At 40.2% G+C, this 16,338-nt stretch overlaps 1 pseudogene; it reads right to left on the bottom strand.

Moving 5' to 3' along the window:
- The window catches only part of LOC101286936 (endoplasmic reticulum mannosyl-oligosaccharide 1,2-alpha-mannosidase-like), a 497,816-nt pseudogene that overhangs the window by 84,054 nt on the left and 397,424 nt on the right, over window positions 1-16,338 (bottom strand).

Here is a 16,338-nt window from a genome sequence, read left to right as displayed (position 1 = left end):
TTCTACAGTTGAATAAAAGGCATTTACGGAAAAGCCACAACTAGCATCACATTTGATAGTGAAATACTGAATAATTTCTCCCTAAGATCAGGACCAAGACAAGGATGTCTGTTCTTACCATTTCTATTCAACACGGTACTGGAGGTTCTAGTTAGGACAATCAGGAAAGACAATGACATAAAAGGCATCCAGATTGGAAAGAAAGAAGTAAAGCTATCCCTACTTGCAAACAGCATGGTTCTGCATATAGAGAATCCGAAGAAATCTACTAAAAATCTATTAGAACTAATTTAAATATGCAGCACGGTGGCAGGGTATAAGATCAATACATAAAAATCAATGGTATTCACTAGCAATGAATAATCCCAAATGAAATTAAGGAAACAATTCCATTTATAATAACATCAAAAAGAATCATATACTTAGGAATAAACTTAACAAAAGAAGTACAAAATTTATATTATGAAAACTCCAAAACACTGCTGAAAGAAATTAAAGACTTAAGTAAATAGGAAGATGTCTACATTCATGAATCCAAAGTCTTAATATTAAGATGGCAGTACTCCTCATATCGATCTACCAATTCAATTCAATCTACCAAATCTCAGCTGACATTTTTCAGAAATTGAGAAGCTGACCCTCAATTCTATAGACATGCAAAAGACCAGAGTACTCATAATAATTCTGAAAAAAAAACGTTGGGTCTCACAATCCCCAATTTCAAAACTTGTTGGAAGTCTACAGTAATCAAGACAATGTGATACTAGCATAAGGGTAGATAATTACATCATTGGAGTAGAACTGAGAGTCCAGAAATAAACCATTACAATGATCCTCAACTGATTTTTGACAAAGGTATCAAGACAATTCAATGGTAAAGAAAGTCTTTTCAAGAAATGGTGCTGGGACAACTATTTACCCATATGAAAAGGAATAAAGCTAGACCTCAACTTTTACAAAAATTAACTCAAAACAGATGAGAGACCTACCAGTAAGAACTAAAACTATAAAACTCTTAGAAGGAAATAAATATAGGAGTAAATCTTCGTGACCTTGGTCTTCATAGAGATGATACTAAAAATACGAGTGTGAAAGAAAAAATAAGTAGATTGGACTGTATCAAAATAAACTTTTGTGCTTCAAAGGACACCTCCAATAAATGCATAAAATATAAAGTAAAAAGATAACCCAGAAAATGGGAGAAAATATTTGCAAATCATATATCTGCTAAGGAATTTGTATCTAGAATGCATAAGGAACTCTTATAATTCAACAATAAAAGACAAATAACCTAATTTTAAAATGAGCAAAATATCTAAATGAACATTTCTGCAAAGAAGATACATAAATTGTCAATAAACACATGAAAAGATGCTCAGCAGCATTAGCTGTTGGGGAAATGTAAATAAAAAGACATATCAATTCAATCCCACTAGGTTGGCTATAATCAAAAAGATAAATGGTAACAAGCGTTAATGAGGAAACAGAGAAATTTGAACACTCATACACTGGTATTGGTACTGTGAAATGGTGCAGCCACTTCGGAAAAGTCTAGCAGTTCCTCAAAAGATTAAACATAAGAGTTGCCACATGACCCATCAATTCAACTCCTAAGTATATATCTAACTTAAATGAAAACATATGTCCACACTAAAACTTGTACAGAAATGTCCACAGCAGCATTATTCACCGTAGCCAAAACTTAGAAGAACCAATGTTCCCAAACTGACGAATGGATAAATAAAACATGGTCTATCCATACAATAATATACTATTTAGCAATAAAAAAATGAAGGCTTAGTACATGTTACAACATGGATAAACCTTGAAAACAGTATTCAAAGAGAATAAAGGTAGTCATCACATATTGTATGATTCAATTTATATGAAATGTCCAAAATAGGCAAATATATAAAGATAGAAGGTAGATTAGTGGTTGCCTACATTTGGGGAAAGGGAAGAAAATAGAAATGACACTAATGGATAAGAGGTTTTTTTGGCGGGTGATGAAAATATTCTAAAATTGATTGTAGTGGTGTCTGCATAATTCTGTGAATACAGTAAAAAGCCATTGAACTGTATGGTACGTGAATACCTGAATAAAGGGAAAAAAAAGAATTCAGGCATGAGTCTGACTTATAAACCTCCAAGTCAAGACAATGGACCATTTTCTCACTTACATTATTTTACATTTGTTTCAGAAATCTGAAGACAGAGTGATATTTCCCAGTGGGGAAATATATTTCTTCCAGAAATTATCCACCTAATATGGAAACAATATCCTTAACTGTCTTATTCTTCAGATAAGAATGAGGCTAAAAAATATGTTAAATCAAACACTTTGCTACAGAAAATGGAGGAGGGAGAAATAATACACAATAGTTATTTTATTTTACAGAAGTTTTTTTTCCCCTGCTGTTCTACTGTATCACAGTAAATACATCAGGATACGAAAGTTCCAACTATTTTCTGACATAAAAACTACAAAGTTATACTTGTCTATGATACATTACAGAAAGTCATTAGACACATTCTGTTAAAGAAGGCCACCTTCTCCAGGAAAGGATGAAAATAATCCCTTCTCTCAGAAAACAGGAAGGTAATTAGGTAACCATTTTATTTATTTCAAAACTGACCCTGGAGTTAAGGGGAAACATTTATTCCAGGGTAGATAGTTTGAGCTTGGAAATGATTCAAGCTCAGACCCTTGTTGGTTGGCCGTTAAAGGCTACTGTGAAAGGGAAAGAGAGAATGTGTTTGTATAACAGACTGAGAGAATATCAGGGAGAGTTCCTGGTGTGGAGGAATAAAGGAAGTATAGATTGGAAGCTGTAAGAGTTTGAAAGAGGCAGGCATTAAAAAATTCTAGGATACCAGAGCTGGAAAAGTCATCCAAGAGGGGAAAATCTGATATGAGTATGTTGGTGGGTGGACAAGACAGGGTTTATTGTGAGTTCCTCAGCACTACTTAGTGTCCTTGATGGCCAACCCGATAGAACTGCACCTGTGTCCAGACATCACACGGACAGGACCTCCCCTCTGTCCACACCAATCCCTCACTGAGAACAAGAGCAAGTCAAGAAATAACTCTGCCACTACCTGGATGCACCCTGAGGATGTCCCTTCCAGCATCACTCCAAGCACAATTTTAAGACTGAAGAGTATTCTACGAGAGGTGCTATGGGACCAGGTGGGGTCAAAGGGGAAAGCTTCAAACCCATACTTGAAAGGGCTGCAGTCAACAACCTTGTCTGCTAAGTGGATTCTCTGTTACATACAGAGAAGTGTCACACTCATCAGGTGCTCATGATACATACTTTTTAATATGATTGCTTGTAAGACAAATCTTTGAAAAGAGAATTCTATTTTATTGAAAATATTGCTGATGACTTACAACTGAGTCTGGTACTTCAGGTAGGATTGAGAATAAATAAAAATTTTAAGGGGGAATCATACCATGTATTAAAATGTCTGTGGAGTCCAAAACACTGTTAGTCTACATCATGGGAGGTAAATGTTGTTTCCATTTTATAAGTAACCTGAGTCTCTGAAAGAATAAATATCTAATTTAGAGTCATACTGCTACTACCAGCAGAGAAAAACCTCACGCCTTCATCTTCAAACTTATAATACTGGGCTTGCGAAAACACCTTGTGATATTATTCTTACTTGGTTGATACATTGCTTCAGAAGAGTGAATGAACAGTAGATGCATCATTAGGAAAAAAGTGTGTAGTGATGCATTTGTAGGTAGCAAGGTAATATTGCTCACAATAGGTGCAAAATATGTATTTTTAATTATTTTATTTTATTTTTTATTGAGATATAATTGTATTGACTGAAGGAACAGAAAAGGACACAGTGTTGTTTAGGAAACTTCTGACCAGCCTGAATGTTATAATCAGAAGCTTTTTGCAGCTCCACTACTACTTTGGACTTCCCATCCTTTTGCTAATAATATGATTACATGCTTCTGCCTTGGTGTCTGATCCCAGCAACACCCCCAGAGATAACCCACTTCCAGAGAACACCAAGGTGAACTTCTATCTCTAGTTTCACTAATAATAAAAGCCATACATCATAGCTGCAAATTGCCAGGGACCCTGGGGTAGGCTAAGAAGAGATATTTTAATGGCCTTAGGTAATTACAAAGCACAGACATTTGCTATAATAGGAAATGGAAGAAGCTGTATCTCAGGGATAATCCAGACAGTAAGAAGGCTGACCCTTCTTTTCCATAGGCATCTCCCAGCAATTTAGACAGTATCACAGGAAGAATTATAAGATCAAATCAGCTTTGTTGAAATATCCCAAGCTGTAGAGCAGAATGAATAAGCAGAATAAACTGAAGTTTAAGATTGCCCCTGAGGAAAAATGAATGACTACAATTTTCCCCACTCACTAATTCATTTAATAAACATAATTACCAGGAGACCTTCAAGATGGCAGAGGAGTAAGACATAGAGATCACCTTCCTCCCCACAAATACATCAAAAATACATCTACATGTGGAACAACTCCTGTAGAACACCTACTGAATGCTGGCAGAAGACCTCAGACTTCCCAAAAGGCAAGAAAATCCCCACGTACCTGGGTAGGGCAAAAGAAAAAAGAAAAAACAGAGGCAAAAGAATAGGGACGGGACCTACACCTCTGGGAGGGAGCTTTGAAGGAGGAAAAGTTTCCACACACTAGGAAGCCCCTTCACTGGAGGGGATGGTGGGGTAGCGGGGGGTGGGGGGGGGAGCTTTTAGAGCCATGGAGGAGAATGCAGCAACAGGGGTGCAGAGGGCAAAGTGAAGAGATTCCGCACAGAAGATCGGTGCCGACCAGCACTCACCAACCTGAGATGCTTGCCTGCTCACCTGCAGGAGTAGGTGGGGGCTGGGAGCTGAGGCTCAGGCTTCGGAGGTCAGACGCCAGGTAGAGGACTGGGGTTGGCTGCGCGAACGCAGACTGAAGGGGGCTAGTGCGCCACAGGTAGCCAGCAGGGAGTCCGGGAGAAAGTCAGGACCTGCCAAAGAGGCAAGAGACCATTGTTTCGGGGTGTGTGAGGAGAGGGGATTCAGAGCACCGCCTTAAACGAGCTCCAGAGATAGGCGCGAGCTGCAGCTAACAGCTTGGACCCCAGAGACAGGCATGAAATGCTAACACTGCCGCTGCTGCCACCAAGAATCCTGTGTGCAAGCACAGGTCATACCCACAACCCACCCTCCCTGGGAGCCTGTGCAGCCCACCACTGCCAGGGCCCCAAGATCCAGGGACAACTTCCCCAGGAGAACACACAGTGTGCTTCAGGCTGCTGTCATGTCAGCCTCTGCCACCACAGGCTCACCTCGCATTCCAATCATGACTACCGTACCCCTCCCTCTCACCAGCCTGAGTGAGCAAGAGCACCCTAATCAGCCTCTGCTTTAACCCCCTCCTGTCTGGGTGGGAACAGATGGCTGAGGGTGACCTACATGCAGAGGCGGGGACAAAACCAAAGCTGAACCCCGGGAGCTGTGCAAACAAAGAGAAAAGGAAATTTCTCCATGCAGCCTCAGAAGCAGCGGATTAAACACCCACAATCAACTTGATGTACCTCCATCTGTGGGATACCTGAAAAGACAACAAATGTTCCCAAAATTGAGGAAGTGGACTTTGGGAGCAACTGTAGACTTGGGGTTTACTTTCTGAGTCTGATTTGTTTCTAGTTTTTATGTTTATCTTCATCTACTTTTTAATGCTTGTTATCATTGGTGGATTTGTTTATTGGTTTGGTTGCTCTCTTATTTAAATTTTATTATTTTTTTTCCTTTTTTCTCTTTTTGTGTGTATGTGTATATTTCTTTGAGTGATTTTTTCTGTTGACGTTTGCTTTGACCACTTGTCCTAGTGTTCTGACTATTCATTTTTTGTTTGTTTCTTTGTTTTCTTTTTATGAGTGTGTGTGTTTATTTGTGTGATTTTGTCTGTTTAGTTTTGCTTTTACCATTTGGTTTGCGGTTCTATCTGTTCAGTTAGTTTTAGTTTCTTTTTCCTTTTTTTTTCTACCTTTTCTTCCGATGGTGTGGCTGTCAGGGTCTTGGTGCTACAGCCGGATGTCCGGCCTGAGCCTCCAAGGTGGGAGACCCGAGTCCAGGACATTGGACCATCAGAGACCTCCTGGCCCCACATAATATCAATAGGCAAGAGCTCTCTCAGAGATCTCTGTCTCAACGCTAAGACCCAGCTCCACCCAATGGTCAACATGCTCCAGTGCTGGATGCCCCATGCCAAACAACTAGCAAGACAGGAGCATAACCCCACCCATTAGCAGAGAGGCTGCCGAAAGTCATACTAAGTTCACAAACACCCCAAAACACACCACCAGACATGAGCCTGCCCAATAGAATGACAAGATCCAGCCCCACCCAACAGAACACTGGCACCAGTCCCCTCCACCAGGAAGCCTACACAAGCCCCTGAACCAACCTCACCCACAGGGGGCAGACACCAAAAACAACAGGAACTATGAATCTGCAGTCTACAAAAAGGAGGCCCCAAACACAGTAAGTTAAGCAAAATGAGAAGACAGAGAAATATGCAGCAGATGAAGAAGCACAGTAAAAACCCACCAGACCAAACAAATGAAAAGCAAACAGGCGGGGAGAGCAGGAAGATGGCGGAAGAGTAAGACGCGGAGATCACCTTCCTCCCCACAGATACACCAGAAACACATCTACACGTGGAACAACTCCTACAGAACACCTACTGAAGGCTGGCAGAAGACCTCAGACCTCCCAAAAGGCAAGAAACTCCCCACGTACCTGGGTAGGGCAAAAGAAAAAAAGAATAAACAGAGACAAAAGGATAGGGACGGCACCTGCACCAGTGGGAGGGAGCTGTGAAGGAGGAAAAGTTTCCACACACTAGGAAGCCCCTTCGCGGGCGGAGACTGCGGGAGGCGGAGGGGGGAACTTCGAAGCCGCGGAGGAGTGCACAGCAACGGGTGCGGAGGGGAAAGCAGAGAGATTCCCGCACAGAGGATCGGTGCCGACCGGCACTCACCAGCCCGAGAGGCTTGTCTGCTCACCCGCCGGGGCGGGCGGGGCTGCGAGCTGAGGCTCTGAGGCTCGGGTTTCGGTTTCGGATGGAGCGCAGGGAGAGGACTGGGGTTGGCGGCTTGAACACAGCCTGAAGGGGTTAGTGCACCACAGCTAGCCGGGAGGGAGTCCGGGGAAAAGTCTGCACCTGCCGAAGAGGCAAGAGACTTTTTCTTCCCTCTTTGTTTCCTGGTGCGTGAGGAGAGGGGTTTAAGAACGCTGCTTAAAGGAACCCCAGAGACGGGCGCGAGCCGCGGCTGAAAGCGCGGACCCCAGAGACGGGCGCGGACTCCAGAGACGGGCGCGAGCCGCGGCTGAAAGCGCGGACCCCAGAGACGGGCGCGAGCCGCGGCTGAGGGCGCGGACTCCAGAGACGGGCGCAAGCCGCGGCTGGAGGCGCGGACCCCAGAGGCGGGCGGGAGACGTTGGGGCTGCTGCTGCCGCCACCAAGGGGCCTGTGTGCGAGCGCAGGTCGCTCTCCACGCCCCTCTTCCGCGGAGCCTGTGCAGCCCGCCACTGCCGGGTTCCCGGGATCCGGGGACGACTTCCCCGGGAAAGCGCACGGCGGGCCTCGGGCTGGTGCAGGGTCACGCCGGACTTTGCCGCCGCAGGCCCGCCCCGCATTCCGTGCCCCTCCTTCCCCGCCGGCCTCAGTACGCCAGAACCCCCGAATCAGCGGCTCCTTTAACCCCGTCCTGTCTGAGCAAAAAACAGACGCCCTCCAGCGACCTACACGCAGAGGCAGGGCCAAATCCAAAGCTGAGCCCCTGTGAGCTGTGAAAACAAAGAAGAGAAAGGGAAATCTCTCGCAGCAGCCTCAGAAGCAACGGATTAAACCTCCACAATCAACTTGATGTACCCTGCATCTGTGGAATACATGAATAGACAGCCAATCATCCCAAATTAAGGAGGTGGACTTCGGGAGCAAGATCTATGATTTTTTTCCCTATTCCTCTTTTTGTGAATGTGTATGTGTATGCTTCTGTGTGAGATCTTGTCTGTATAGTCTTGCTTCCACCATTTGTCCTAGGGTTCTATCCGTCCATGGTTTTTTCTTAAAATTTTTTTCTTAATAATCAATTTTAATTTTAAGAACGTTATTATACTTTACCTTCGTCCTTCCTTTATTTCTTTCCTTCTTTCTTTCCTTCCTTCCTTCCCTCCTTTAGACAACGAATCATCCCAAATTGAGGAGGTGGTCTCTGACAGCAAGATTTAGGATTTTTCCCCATTTACCTCTTTTAGTGAGGGTGTATGTGTACGCTTCTGTGTAAGATTTTGTCTGTATAGCTTTGCTTCCAACATTTGTCCTAAGGTTCTATCCGTCCCTTTTTTTTTTTTTTCTAAATAAGAATTTTTTAATTCAATAACTTTATTATACTTTATTTTATTTTTACTGTATCTTCTTTCTTTCTGTTTTTCCTTCTTTCCCTCCTTCCTTCCTTCCTCCCTCCCTCCCTCCCTCGTTTCTTTCCTTCTTGAATTCTTTCCTTCTTTGCTTCTTTCTTTTTCTTCCTTCCTTCCTTCATTCCTTCCCTCCTTCCTTCCCTCCTTTCCTTCTTTCTTTCCTCATACTTCTACTAATTCCCTCTACTTTTTCTCCCTTTTATTCTGAGCCGTGTGGATGAAAGGCTCTTGGTGCTCCAGCCAGGAGTCAGTGCTCTGCCTCTGAGGTAGGAGAGCCAACTTCAGGACACTGGTCCACAAGAGACCTCCCAGCTCCACATAATATCAAACGGCGAAAATCTCCCAGAGACCTCCATCTTAACACCAGCACCCAGCTTCACTCAACGACCAGCAAGCCACAGTGCTGGACAACCTGTGCCAAACAACTAGCAAAACAGGAACACAACCCCACCCATTAGCAGAGAGGCTGCCTAAAATCATAATAAGGCCACATACACCCCAAAACACACCACCAGACGTGAACCTGCCCACTAGAGAGACAAGATCCAGCCTCATCCACCACAACACAGGCACTAGTCCCCTCCACCAGGAAGCCTACACAACCCACTGAACCAACCTTAGCCACTGGAGACAGACATCAAAAACAGGAGGAACTACGAACCTGCAGCCTGCAAAAAGGAGACCCCAAACACAGTAAGATAAGCAAAATGAGAAAACAGAAAAACACACAGCAGATAAAGGAGCAAGATAAAAATGCACCAGACCTAACAAATGAAGAGGAAATAGGCAGTCTACCTGAAAAAGAATTCAGAATAATGATAGTAAGGTTGATCCGAAATCTTGGAGATAGAATGGACAATAGAATGGACAAAATGCAAGAATCAGTTAACAAGGACCTAGAAGAACTAAAGATGAAACAAGCAACGATGAACAACACAATAAATGAAATTAAAAATACTGTAGATGGGATCAATAGCAGAATAACTGAGGCAGAAGAACGGATAAGTGACCTGGAAAATAAAATACTGGAAATAACTACTGCAGAGCAGAATAAAGAAAAAAGAATGAAAAGAACTGAGGACAGTCTCAGAGACCTCTGGGACAACATTAAACGCACCAACATTCGAATTATAGGGGTTCCAGAAGAAGAAGAGAAAAAGAAAGGGACTGAGAAAATATTTGAAGAGATTATAGTTGAAAACTTCCCTAATATGGGAAAGGAAATAGTTAATCAAGTCCAGGAAGCACAGAGAGTCCCATACAGGATAAATACAAGGAGAAATACGCCAAGACACATATTAATCAAACTGTCAAAAATTAAATACAAAGAAAGCATATTAAAAGCAGCAAGGGAAAAACAACAAATAACATATAAGGGAATCCCCATAAGGTTAACAGCTGATCTCCCAGCCGAAACCCTACAAGCCAGAAGGGAGTGGCAGGACATACTGAAAGTGATGAAGGAGGAAAACCTGCACCCAAGACTACTCTACCCAGCAAGGATCTCATTCAGATTTGACGGAGAAATTAAAACCTTTACAGACAAGCAAAAGCTGAGAGAGTTCAGCACCACCAAACCAGCTTTACAACAAATGCTAAAGGATCTTCTCTAGGCAAGAAACACAAGAGAAGGAAAAGACCTATAATAACGAACCCAAAACAATTTAGAAAATGGGAATAGGAACATACATATCGATAATTACCTTAAATGTAAATGGACTAAACGCTCCCACCAAAAGACACAGATTAGCTGAATGGATACAAAAACAAGACCCTTATATGCTGTCTACAAGAGACCCACTTCAGACCTAGAGACACATACAGACTGAAAGTAAGGGGATGGAAAAAGATATTCCATGCAAATGGAAACCAAAAGACAGCTGGAGTAGCAATTCTCATATCAGACAAAATAGACTTTAAAATAAGGACTATTAAAAGAGACAAAGAAGGACACTACATAATGATCAAGGGATCGATCCAAGAAGAAGATATAACAATTGTAAATATTTATGCACCCAACATAGGAGCACCTCAATACATAAGGCAAATGCTAACAGCCATAAAAGGGGAAATCGACAGTAACACATTCATAGTAGGGGACTTAAACACCCCACTTTCACCCATGGACAGATCATCCAAAATGAAAATAAATAAGGAAACACAAGCTTTAAATGATACATTAAACAAGATGGACTTAATTGATATTTATAGGACACTCCATCCAAAAACAACAGAATACACATTTTTCTCAAGTGCTCATGGACCATTCTCCAGGATAGATCATATCTTGGGTCACAAATCAAGCCTTGGTAAATTTAAGAAAATTGAAATTGTATCAAGTATCTTTTCTGACCACAACGCCATGAGACTAGATATCAATTACAGGAAAAGATCTGTAAAAAATACAAACACATGGAGGCTAAACAATACACTACTTAATAATGAAGTGATCACTGAAGAAATCAAAGAGGAAATCAAAAAATACCTAGAAACAAATGACAATGGAGACACAACGTCCCAAAATCTATGGGATGCAGCAAAAGCAGTTCTAAGGGGGAAGTTTATAGCAATACAAGCCCACCTTAAGAAGCAGGAAACATCTAGAATAAACAACCTAACCTTGCACCTAAAGCAATTAGAGAAAGAAGAACAAAAAAACCCCAAAGCTAGCAGAAGGAAAGAAATCATAAAAATCAGATCAGAAATAAATGAAAAAGAAATGAAGGAAACAATAGCAAAGATCAATAAAACTAAAAGCTGGTTCTTTGAGAAGATAAACAAAATAGATAAACCATTAGCCAGACTCATCAAGAAAAAAAGGGAGAAGACTCAAATCAATAGAATTAGAAATGAAAAAGGAGAGGTAACAACTGACACTGCAGAGATAAAAGAGATCATGAGAGATTACTACAAGCAACTCTATGCCAATAAAATGGACAATCTGGAAGAAATGGACAAATTCTTAGAAATGCACAACCTGCCAAGACTGAATCAGGAAGAAATAGAAAATATGAACAGACCAATCACAAGCACTGAAATTGAAACTGTGATTAAAAATCTTCCAACAAAGAAAAGCCCAGGACCAGATGGCTTCACAGGCGAATTCTATCAAACATTTAGAGAAGAGCTAACACCTATCCCTCTCAAACTCTTCCAAAATATAGCAGAGGGAGGAACACTCCCAAACTCCTTCTACGAGGCCACCATCACCATGATACCAAAACCAGACAAGGATGTCACAAAGAAAACTACAGACCAATATCACTGATGAACATAGATGCAAAAATCCTGAACAAAATACTAGCAAACAGAATCCAACAGCACATTAAAAGGATCATACACCATGATCAAGTGGGGTTTATTCCAGGAATGCAAGGATTCTTCAATATATGCAAATCTATCAATGTGATAAACCATATTAACAAATTGAAGGAGAAAAACCATATGATCATCTCAATAGATGCAGAGAAAGCTTTTGACAAAATTCAACACCCATTTATGATAAAAACCCTGCAGAAAGTAGGCATAGAGGGAACTTTCCTCAACATAATAAAGGCCATATATGACAAGCCCACAGCAAACATCATCCTCAATGGTGAAAAACTGAAAGCATTTCCACTAAGATCAGGAACAAGACAAGGGTGCCCACTCTCACCACTCTTATTCAACATAGTTTTGGAAGTTTTAGCCACAGCAATCAGAGAAGAAAAGGAAATAAAAGGAATCCAAATCGGAAAAGAAGAAGTAAAGCTGTCACTGTTTGCAGATGACATGATCCTATACATAGAGAATCCTAAAGATGAATCCATAGAGAATCCATAGAGATCCTAAAGATCCTAAACCTACCTAAGGAGACAAAAGACCTGTATGAAGAAAATTATAAGACACTGATGAAAGAAATTAAAGATGATACAAATAGATGGAGAGATATACCATGTTCTTGGATTGGAAGAATCAACATTGTGAAAATGACTCTACTACCCAAAGCAATCTATAGATTCAATGCAATCCCTATCAAACTACCACTGGCATTTTTCACAGAACTAGAACAAAAAATTTCACAATTTGTATGGAAACACAAAAGACCCCGAATAGCCAAAGCAATCTTGAGAACAAAAAAAGAAACTGGAGGAATCAGGCTCCCTGACTTCAGACTATACTACAAAGCTACAGTTATCAAGACGGTATGGTACTGGCACAAAAGCAGAAAGATAGATCAATGGAACAGGATAGAAAGCCCAGAGATAAACCCATGCACATATGGACACCTTATCTTTGATAAAGGTGGCAGGAATGTACAGTGGAGAAAGGACAGCCTCTTCAATAAGTGGTGCTGGGAAAACTGGACAGGTACATGTAAAAGTATGAGATTAGATCACTCCCTAACACCATACACAAAAATAAGCTCAAAATGGATTAAAGACCTAAATGTAAGGCCAGAAACTATCAAACTCTTAGAGGAAAACATAGGCAGAACACTCTATGACATAAATCACAGCAAGATCCTTTCTGACCCACCTCCTAGAGTAATGGAAATAAAAACAAAAATAAACAAATGGGACCTAATGAAACTTCAAAGCTTTTGCACAGCAAAGGAAACCATAAACAAGACCAAAAGACAACCCTCAGAATGGGAGAAAATATTTGCAAATGAAGCAACCGACAAAGGATTAATCTCCAAAATTTACAAGCAGCTCATGCAGCTCAATAACAAAAAAACAAACAACCCAATCCAAAAATGGGCAGAAGACCTAAATAGACATTTCTCCAAAGAAGATATACAGACTGCCAACAAACACATGAAAGAATGCGCAACATCATTAATCATTAGAGAAATGCAAATCAAAACTACAATGAGATATCATCTCACACCGGTCAGAATGGCCATCATCAAAAAATCTAGAAACAATAAATGCTGGAGAGGGTGTGGAGAAAAGGGAACCCTCTTGCACTGCTGGTGGGAATGTGAATTGGTTCAGCCACTATGGAGAACAGTATGGAGGTTCCTTAAAAAACTACAAATAGAACTACCATATGACCCAGCAATCCCACTACTGGGCATATACCCTGAGAAAACCGAAATTCAAAAAGAGTCATGTACCAAAATGTTCATTGCAGCTCTATTTACAATAGCCCGGAGATGGAAACAACCTAAGTGCCCATCATCGGATGAATGGATAAAGAAGATGTGGCACATATATACAATGGAATATTACTCAGCCATAAAAAGAAACGAAATTGAGCTATTTGTAATGAGGTGGATAGACCTAGAGTCTGTCATACACAGTGAAGTAAGTCAGAAAGAAAAAGACAAATACTGTATGCTAACACATATATATGGAATTTAAGAAAAAAAAAAATGTCATGAAGAACCTAGGGGTAAGGCAGGAATGAAGACGCAGACCTCCTAGAGAACGGACTTGAGGTTATGGGGAGGGGGAAGGGTGAGCTGTGACGGGGCGAGAGAGAGTCATGGACATATACACACTAACAAACATAGTAAGGTAGATAGCTAATGGGAAGCAGCCGCATGGCACAGGGATATTGGCTCAGTGCTTTGTGACAGCCTGGAGGGGTGGGATAGGGAGGGTGGGAGGGAGGGAGACGCAAGAGGGAAGAGATATGGGAACATATGTATATGTATAACTGATTCACTTTGTTATAAAGCAGAAACTAACACACCATTGTAAAGCAATTATACCCCAATAAAGATGTTAAAAAAAAATAAATAAAATAAAATCTCAAAAAAAAAAAAAAGGAAACAGGCAGTCTACCTGAACAAGAATTCAGAGTAATGATAGTAAAGATGATCCAGAATCTTGGAAAAAGAATGGAGACAATACAAGAAACATTTAAAAAGGACCTAGAAAGACAAAAGAGCAAACAAACAATGATGAACAACACAATAAAAGAAATTAAAAATTCTCTAGAAGGAATCAGTAGCAGAATAACTGAGGTAGTTATTATGACCTGGAAGATAAAAGAGTGAACCTAACTACCACAGAACAGAATAAAGAAAAAAGAATGAAAAGAATTTGAGGACAGTCTCAGAGACCTCTGGAACAACATTAAACATACCACCATTCGAATTATAGGGGTCCCAGAAGAAGAAGAGAAAAAGAAAGGGACTGAAAAAATATTTGAATAGATTATAGCTGAAAACTTCCCTAATATAGGAAGGAAATAGTCAATCAAGTCCAGGAAGCGCAGAGAGACTCATACAGGATAAATCCAAAGAGAAACATGCCAAGACACATATTAATCAAACTATCAAAAATTAAATACAAAGAAAAAATATTAAAAGCAACAAGGAAAAAGCAACAAATAACATACAAGGGAACCCCCATAAAGTTAACAGCTGATCTTTCAGCAGAAACTCTGCAAGCCAGAAGGGAGTGGCAGGACATATTGAAAGTGATGAAAGGGAAAAACCTATAACCAAGATAACTTTACCCAGCAAGGATCTCATTCAGATTCAATGGAGAAATTAAAACTTTTACAAACAAGCAAAAGCTAAGAGAATTCAGCACCACCAAACTAGCTTTACAACAAATACTAACAGAACTTCTCTAGGAAGGAAACAGAAGACAAGGAAAAGACCTACAATAACAAACCCCAAATAATTAAGAAAACGGTAATAAGAACATACGTATCGATAATTACCTTAAATGTAAATGCATTAACCAAAAGACATAGACTGGCTGAATGGATACAAAAACAAGAGCTGTCTATATGCTGTCTACAAGAGACCCACTTAAGACCTAGGACACATACAGACTGAAAGTGAGGGGATGGAGAAATATATTCCATGAAAATGGAAATCAAAAGAAAGCTGGAGTAGCAATTCTCATATCAGACAAAATAGACTTTAAAATAAAGACTATTACAAGAGACAAAGAAGGACACTACATAATGATCAAGGGATCAATCCAAGAAGAATACATAACAATTGTAAGTATTTATGCGCCAAACATAGGAGTACCTCAATACATAAGGCAAATGCTAACAGCCATAAAAGGGGAAATCGACAGTAACATGATAATCATAGGACACTTTAACACCTCACTTTCACCAATGGACAGATCATCCAAAATGAAAATAAATAAGGAAACACAAGTTTTAAATGACACATTAAACAAGATGGACTTAATTGATATTTATAGGACATTCCATCCAAAAACAATAGAATACACTTTCTTCTCAAATGCTCATGGAACATTCTCCAGGATAGATCCTATCTTGGGTCAAGTATCTTTTTTGACTACAGCAGTATGAGACTATATATCAATTACAGGAAAAAACTGTAAAAAATACAAACACATGGAGGCTAAATGATATTACTAAATAACCAAGAGATCACTGAAGAAATCAAAAAATACCTAGAAAAAAATGACAATGAATACACGACAACCAAAAACCTATGGAATGAAGCAAAAGCAGTTCTAAGAGGGAAGTTTATAGCAATACAATCCTACCTCAAAACACGAAAAATCTCAAATAAACAATCTAACCTTACACCTAAAGCAATTAAAGAAAGAAGAACAAAAAAGAAACCCAAAATTAGCAGAAGGAAAGAAATCATAAAGATCAGATCAGAAATAAATGAAAAAGAAATGAAGGAAGCAATAGCAAAGTTCAAAAAAACTAAAAGCTGATTCTCCGAGAAGATAAACAAAATTGATAAAGCGTTAGCCAGACTCATCAAGAAAATAGAGAGAAGACTCAAATCAACAGAATTAGAAATGAAAAAGAAGTAACAACTGACACCGCACAAATACAAAGGATCATGAGAGATTACTACAAGCATCTATATGCCATATAATGGACAACCTGGAAGAAATGGACAAATTCTTAATAAGCCACA

The sequence above is a fragment of the Orcinus orca genome, chromosome 8 (genome assembly GCF_937001465.1).
Source record: "Orcinus orca chromosome 8, mOrcOrc1.1, whole genome shotgun sequence".
Lineage (NCBI taxonomy): Eukaryota > Metazoa > Chordata > Mammalia > Artiodactyla > Delphinidae > Orcinus > Orcinus orca.
Note: the sequence above shows the minus strand (reverse complement) of the source record. Positions and strands in the feature narration are given on the sequence as shown.